This window comes from Panthera onca, chromosome B1 (assembly GCF_046562875.1).
Source record: "Panthera onca isolate mPanOnc1 chromosome B1, mPanOnc1 haplotype 2, whole genome shotgun sequence".
Lineage (NCBI taxonomy): Eukaryota > Metazoa > Chordata > Mammalia > Carnivora > Felidae > Panthera > Panthera onca.
In genome coordinates, this window is record NC_138342.1 from 120,103,037 (window position 1) to 120,110,040 (window position 7,004).

The window sequence follows — 7,004 nt, forward strand, 5'->3', positions numbered from 1 at the left end:
ACTTTAATCATTATTTTTGCCTTAGCCATAATTAAAAGGGAATTAATATGTACTGTTAGTCTTTTCATAAAGCAGTTTCTACATTCCTAAGCATGTATAGTTTGAACTGCAGCTTAGTTTAATGAAATTTTGTTATTAGATAAGTTTGCAAAACGTGGGCATGGGTGCTATATTTTCTGAGATCACTTACATCTAACAATCCCACTTTGTTAAAGCTTTTATACATAAACTATTTCTCCTTACTTATCTACTATCTTTTAGAATTGAATGTTCCTATGAGATCTTTGAAATATGTGATTTTTTCCCCTCTCACTCATTCATTTAATACATATTTGTTGAGCTCCTACCATTGGACAGGCACTATTCTAGATACCGAGAATATAGAAATAAACAACATACACACAAATATCTTTGCTCTCCTGGAGCTTAAATTCTATGGGAGAACATATATAATAAGCAAAATGAATAAATAACTAATGACCTGTATCGTATAGATAAATAAGTAAATATAATTTAAGCAAGAAAAGGAGGGATATGGAGAGCCACAGTGAGGGTTATCTTTAAATGGGGCAGTCAGGAAAAGAATCCATGAGAAGATGACATGTGAAGGAGATGAGTGAAAAAGACTTACATATTTGCATCAGGAACATTCCAGGCAGCATGAACAGCAAGTGCAAAGGCCCTGAGGTGAACATGTCTGGCATATTTGAGGAACAACATGGAGGCCTGTTTACCTGGAGCAAAGGAAGTGAGGTGAGGAATAGAAAGATGAGGTCAGAATGCTAACTGAAGTTAAGATCAGGTTGGGCCTTACAGATCATTTAAGAAATATGGTTTATATCCTGATGAGAGGTGAAACCTGGATGGGTTCGAAGAGGGAAGGGACAAAGTCTGACTTAATGCTTTAACAAAAATATTCTGGCTACTCGTGGGTGACTTTCAATTTGTTGTCGTTTGTTTTCCCCTCGTGGATACTCTGAGAAAACTTAAAATTTTTTTTATATTTAAAGTAGGAAAACTTTCTTAGCATATCCATATTAGTTGTGGTGGTTTCATTAATATTTCCTGTAACATACTGTATAGCTTCTGATTAACAAATTTTTGAATTTCATTTGCTGTTTAATATTTCAGGGGCACCCATTATCTGTTTGTTGAAATGCTTGTGTTTGCCCTCCTGCTGTCAGTTTTCTGTTAAATACTTCCCTATCTTTGCTTCCTATATATTTGGTATATACTTTTCTCAAAACTATCCCCCACATCTCAGTTATTTTTCTCTCATTTTCATTTCTTCCTGCTCCATATTTATTTATCGTTTCTTAGCTGTCTGTGATCTTTGACTTTTTCATTACCTTACCCTTGAACATTTTTTATTCTGTCATTTTCTTTCCCCATCTGACATCTCATTTCATAGATAATTTTCTTTATTTTCTGTCATAATGCAAAGTCTAAAAGTCTAATTTCTTGGACTGTGCTCATTCTAGAATAGTTTTTTTTTTAAACTTGTTCCAGTTTATTTTTTACTTTTCTTCCTGCTATAGTATTTTTGTGTTGTTGATGAGCCTTTTGTATTCACACTTTTCATTTGAAAGGGGTTGGTGCTGTCTAGGCCTCATCGACCCACGGGGCTGGGTGGATTCTATTTTGCTCCCTTCTGTTTTCCTCTGGGTCCTCTCAGTACCCTCATCTTATAATGTGTGCTCGAGGCCAGGTGTTGATGGCTTAATGCTCTCCTCGGTTTCTGAGAGTTGGGGGATAGTTTCTGGAAAGAACAATTACACCTACAAGGGGCGTTAAGTTGCTTCTCTTTCTTTCTCCATAGTTATTATTTTTTGAAAAGGGTGTGTGGTAGAAAACTGAATCTTTTTTCCAAATGAGGTAGGAACAGTTCTGTGCCTTTAAACACACACAATACTTAGGAGGCTTGTTTCACTTAGAGTGGAAAATTATTCTGGGACAAAGTCAACACAAAGAAACAAACAATAGAAAGCAGGAAAGAGAACCGGTTAAGTGCAGCTCCAGAGTCCAGCAGTTCTTGGGGTCATGGTTACATGCAGCCCAGCATGGGCATCTGTCTGTCTGTCCTACACACTTGAGATGGAGGTGGACGGACTGGATCAGGTAGCTGCTTTAACGTGGAAAACCTGCAGACGCCATCAAGTAGCTCCATCCAGACTTTAACAGGACAGACAAAAGGAAATCATTCCATAGGCTGAAACAGAACAACAAAAACAAAACTACATTGTTTCTTTCCCCCAAGTGAAATCAACATGAAAGGTCCTGTGTGATTGCAAAATTACCGAGTACAAATGGAATGAACTGAAACATCAAAGACTCCATTATTTTATAAAGAAAGTACATGTCAAAATATTCTAATTCCACACAGTACAACAGACTGCTGTCTTATCTACCAGTGCCAGCACCGAGGGTCCTGGGAGGGCAGCGAGGAGGGCTCCCGAACTGTCCCTGCAGCTCTTCTTGCACCGGGCGCCGCCCAAGGACCCCAAATCTCTGCTTGGAATTACAAGCCGAGCTCAGAGTGGGGAGACGCTTGCCCAACCGGGTTTTGTTGCATGTGCTTTTTGTTCAGGTGCGACTTCTTTCTTTAAGGAGGTTTAAGGCCGCCTGGGTTTTTGTGCTTTCAGTGCTGACGTGAAGCCCAACCGCAGGACCCTCTACCCACTGACACAATGTGCTCCCAGTGTAGGTAAAGGACAGTGTCCCCTCTGGGCAGCACAGAGTTGATAAAAAAGTAAGGAAAGCTGTCCTGAAAGCTTAGGCAGTTAAGTTAGAGGTGAGCTGGAGGCAAGGACGGTGATAAATAGGTTAGGAGTTAGAAGCCCTGGGGGCACAACATCACACATTAGAAGCCTGGAGGCACAGCATCCTGACTGTGGCTTCCAAGACCCTGGGCAGACAGAATGGGAGCTACCGGTACAGAGCAAGCCTCTCCTCCTATACCTCTGCCCCAGGGTAACCCCTAGACTCATTATAATGTATTTGCATTGCTGTTTTAGCCCCCCTGCCCACCCTGGCCTTGGGGGAAGCTGCCGTGACTGTGACTGTTGGGTAGAAACCTTGTAAGGTCAAAAACTCCTGGTCCCAACCTGTGGGAGGAGTCCCCAAAATGACTGGAAGCAGCCTCTATTAGAGACCACTCCCCATAACCCAAGGCCCCACTCACACAAAAAGAGAGGACCCCTGTACCCTCAGGGCAGTTGCCCCCTCTGGGCCTGCCTGCTCCCCCTTCTTGGGAGAGTAGTACTGTCCCTCATAAACTCTTTTGTGCTTGCTCCCTTCCTTCTGGCTGTCTTTCTTTGAGCGTGGATGCTCCCGTAAACCTTTTGTGGGGAATGTAAGAACCAAAATAGCCATTCCCACAAGGCAGGCTCTCCCAGTGGTAATGGTCCCAGTCACTAGTTTTGGGCATCTTTCTCACTGCTGGCAGCTGACAGCTGTCCACACTCAGGGTGATGATGATTCTCTTGGGTCTTCTGTCTTTTAAAAAAAAAAATTTTTTTTTAATGTTTCTTTCTTTCTTTTTTTTTTTTTAAATGTTTATTTATTTTTGAGACAGAGAGAGACAGAGCATGAACGGGGGAGGGTCAGAGAGAGAGAGGGAGACACAGAATCTGAAACAGGCTCCAGGCTCTGAGCTGTCAGCACAGAGCCCGATGTGGGGCTTGAACTCACGGACTGCGAGATCATGACCTGAGCCGAAGTCGGACGCTTAACCGACTGAGCCACCCAGGCGCCCCAAATGTTTATTTATTTCTGAGAGCATGAGCAGGGGAGGGGCAGAGAGAGAGGAGACACAAGAATCCGAAGCAGGCTCCAGGCTCTGAGCTGTCAGCACAGAGCCCAACGCGGGGATCGAACTCACAAACCGTGAGATCATGACCTGAGCCGAAGTTGGTTGCTCAACCGACTGAGCCACCCAGGCACCCCTTGGGTCTTCTGTCTTGACCTGCTTCGGCTCTGGCTGCTCTGACTGGTCGCCATTCTGGTGCTTTGTGGGCAGGGAGGCTGACACCCATGCACGTCTGGCCAGCCTGTGCAGAGGACCCACCACTGCACCGTTCACCAGGCCATGGACGGTGGCAGGGATTGGCACCATGTGAGTTGTGTTTTGCGTTATAGTTTTTATTGGTAGCTCGCGGTGACCTGGACAGGGGTGGTCTATGAAATCTGAACGACCCGGCTAGCAGTGCCTATAGGGTGAGGCATGGCGAATCACAGGAATAGGTTCTATTTTCACCTTTATTTCTTTATGATCTTCATTCTCTTGCGGCTCTGCCCTAGTGGGGGGCCAGCATGGCTGCCTGAGTGACCACTGCCTGGTCAGTGACGGTGTATGTGTTCGCTGGGGCCAGGCTGGCCACGCCAGTAATAGACACTGCTGGGATCTGATGGATGATGTGAGTCGTCTGCACGACAAGCTGCTCAGAGGTCCAGGTGGTCACAGGGGCTGTGACTGTGTAGGTGACAGGCCTGATTGCTGGTGGCACCTGCTGCTGCTGCGTGGCAGTTAAAGGCCCAACTAGACAGAGGTGAGCCTGGTGCACTCTGGACAGACAGGGCCTCTTGGATGACAGGCAGTTGGGACTGTGAGGTTGCAGACGCAGGCTCCAGGTCGGGAGGGGGTGGGGCGCAATGAACCTTCTCTCAACAGGCTCTCAGGGGTCTGGGCACCACTGGCCTGAGCAGACCGCACTCCAGTGTGACTGGGAGGGTCTGGGGCACTTCTATATGAGAGAGGTCCCCCAGGGGATCTGCAGCAAGGCACGCCCCTGTGCCATCTTTTCCTAAAAGCCTGCTCTATTCATTTGCTTTCAGGGGCAGGATCTATCCTCCAGAATGAGCCTTTGCCTAGTTCTTCCTGGGAACGTGGTATTTTGATGAGATAACGATTCAGAGAGAGGCTGTGGCAGACTGAATTCTGCCAGCCCTTGTCTACCGTCCTGTGGTGTGGATAATTTTTAGTGATGTGAGTATAAATTCCATTTAGAGTGAGTTGTTTATCAGGGGCCATTGTAATTGCTTGTACGATTAACTGCATAGGAATAAGGTGGCTTTGAATCATCCTCTGGGCTGTCTCCACCAGAAGCTTCCTTTTCATTTTTTCTGGCTGCGAGTTGTCGGCCTTTAAATTGAGGTCAGCTGGTGTCACACAGCCCATTTTTGTACCCCGAAGACCCTGCTCCCGGGGGGCGGGGGGGGGGGGTGGGGGTGGGGTCGGGTTGCTGGATGGGTAGGAGTTTGCAGCACTGACGGTTCCCATGGGCTGAGATGATGAAGTGCGCCGTGGTGTCTGGAACGCCTACGGTCAGGGGGTCAGGGGGCCAGGGGCGAGGTGCGGACCCGCGTGGGCTTCACCCCTGAACCTCCCGCTTCTCCACCTTCTCACGTGATCTTGCCGTCGGTGCCCAGGAACCCGAACGTACACACGTGCGGCAGCTTCCGCGATCCCATGGTTCTTGCGGTTCTTGCCCGCAGCTGTTGCAGAGACAGAGCAGGGAGAAGCCGCTGTCGCCCCGGGAGTGAAGACGTGGAGGTGGCGCCGCCAGATGAAGCCCAAGTGGCCCGTGCTCAGGTCCACGGAGCCCTGCAACCGGTTGCGCCTGATTTTCACCCAGCGCTTCCTCGTCAGGTACTGGACCTCGTGGACCTCGAGGCGTGCCACGGCCCAGCCGCCTGGTGGGGACCCCCTGTCGCCCGGGGGCCTGGCCACCGCCCTCGGCCTGAGAGTGCCCGGCCACCCCTCCCACCGCCACGGAGCTGAGGGCCACGTGCGCTGCCAGGCCGGCTGGCGACCAGCGGAGGCCACTCCATAGTTATTTTAAGGGACATTCCTGGGGACATTCCTCTGCACTGAAGGGTGTTTTCAGTTTGACAATGTTTCACCCCAGGGGGAGTGTGTATTTTGGGTGCGTTTGGTGTTCATCTGGTTTCCAGGAACCCCTCCTTAATCTGTGGCAGTGGAGAAGAGTGTTTTGAAGAACATTCTAGGTTTCTGGGCCTTGAAGGTCCTAAACCATTGAGTTGGGTTTGTTCCAAGTTGGGGGTATCGCTGAGGGTTTCCTGAATCCTCCCCCCCCCCCCCCCTTCTGCCCTCTTCCCTGGGAGTCAGGAGAAGTCATCATCTTGTTAGTTCTGGGAGCCCTAATTGTTCTGCTTCTGGAAGAAATTTTAAAGGACTGTTTGAGTTAACTGATGATATGTTCTTTCTTTGTTCTTTTTCTTTCTGGAGGGTAGTGTTATATGAGTCTATGTCTCTCTGCCATCTTTCTCTAGGAGTTTCTTACATGTGCTTAATCTCCTTGAAAAGTTCTCATAAAACTTTCTTAGGTGGCTAATTTAAAGACCCATCTCAATTTTGGTCTTCATTGTGTCCGTCCTACTCCAGTGACACCTATCCTAGGCATCCGAGGAAATAAAATGGTGTGTGGTCATGATTAAGATCTTTCAGGGAATTCTCCAGGCAGCTTATATTATTTCTTTTAAAAATCTGTTCTTATCTTTGACCCAAAATATGTAATTTTATAGAGGATTAACTTCTCTCTTTTTGAATTCATGCAATTAAAAAAAATTTTTTTCTGTGCTATAAAACAAGGAAACTGACTGGGGATGTCTAGCATATAGTGTCCTGAGGTATATGGATTTGTTTTCTGGGGCTGCTGTAACAAATTGCCACAAACCAAGTAGCCGGAAATAACAGAAATTTATTCTCATAATTCTAGAAATACAAAATTAACGTGTCAGCAGGGCCATCCTCTTTCTGAAGACACTAGGGAAGAATCTTTCCTTGACTCTTCCCAGCTTCAGGCAATTTTTGGCACTTTTTGGCTTGCAGCCGCATAGTTGAGTCTTCAGACCATTACATGGTCTTTTCCCCTGTATGTCTCTGTTTGTGTGTCCACTCCTCTTATAAGGTCCTTATTTGTCCACTGTCACCAGGATTTCTTTTTTCCTTAACTAATTGCACCTGCAAAGATCGTATTTCCAAA

The 7,004-nt window shown here is 46.9% G+C and overlaps 1 pseudogene; it reads right to left on the minus strand.

Annotated features, from left to right (window-relative positions):
• Positions 1-2,044: 2,044 nt before the first annotated feature.
• On the minus strand, positions 2,045-5,278 carry LOC132692999 (forkhead box protein K2 pseudogene; annotated as a pseudogene).
• Between the last annotated feature and the right edge of the window lie 1,726 nt (positions 5,279-7,004).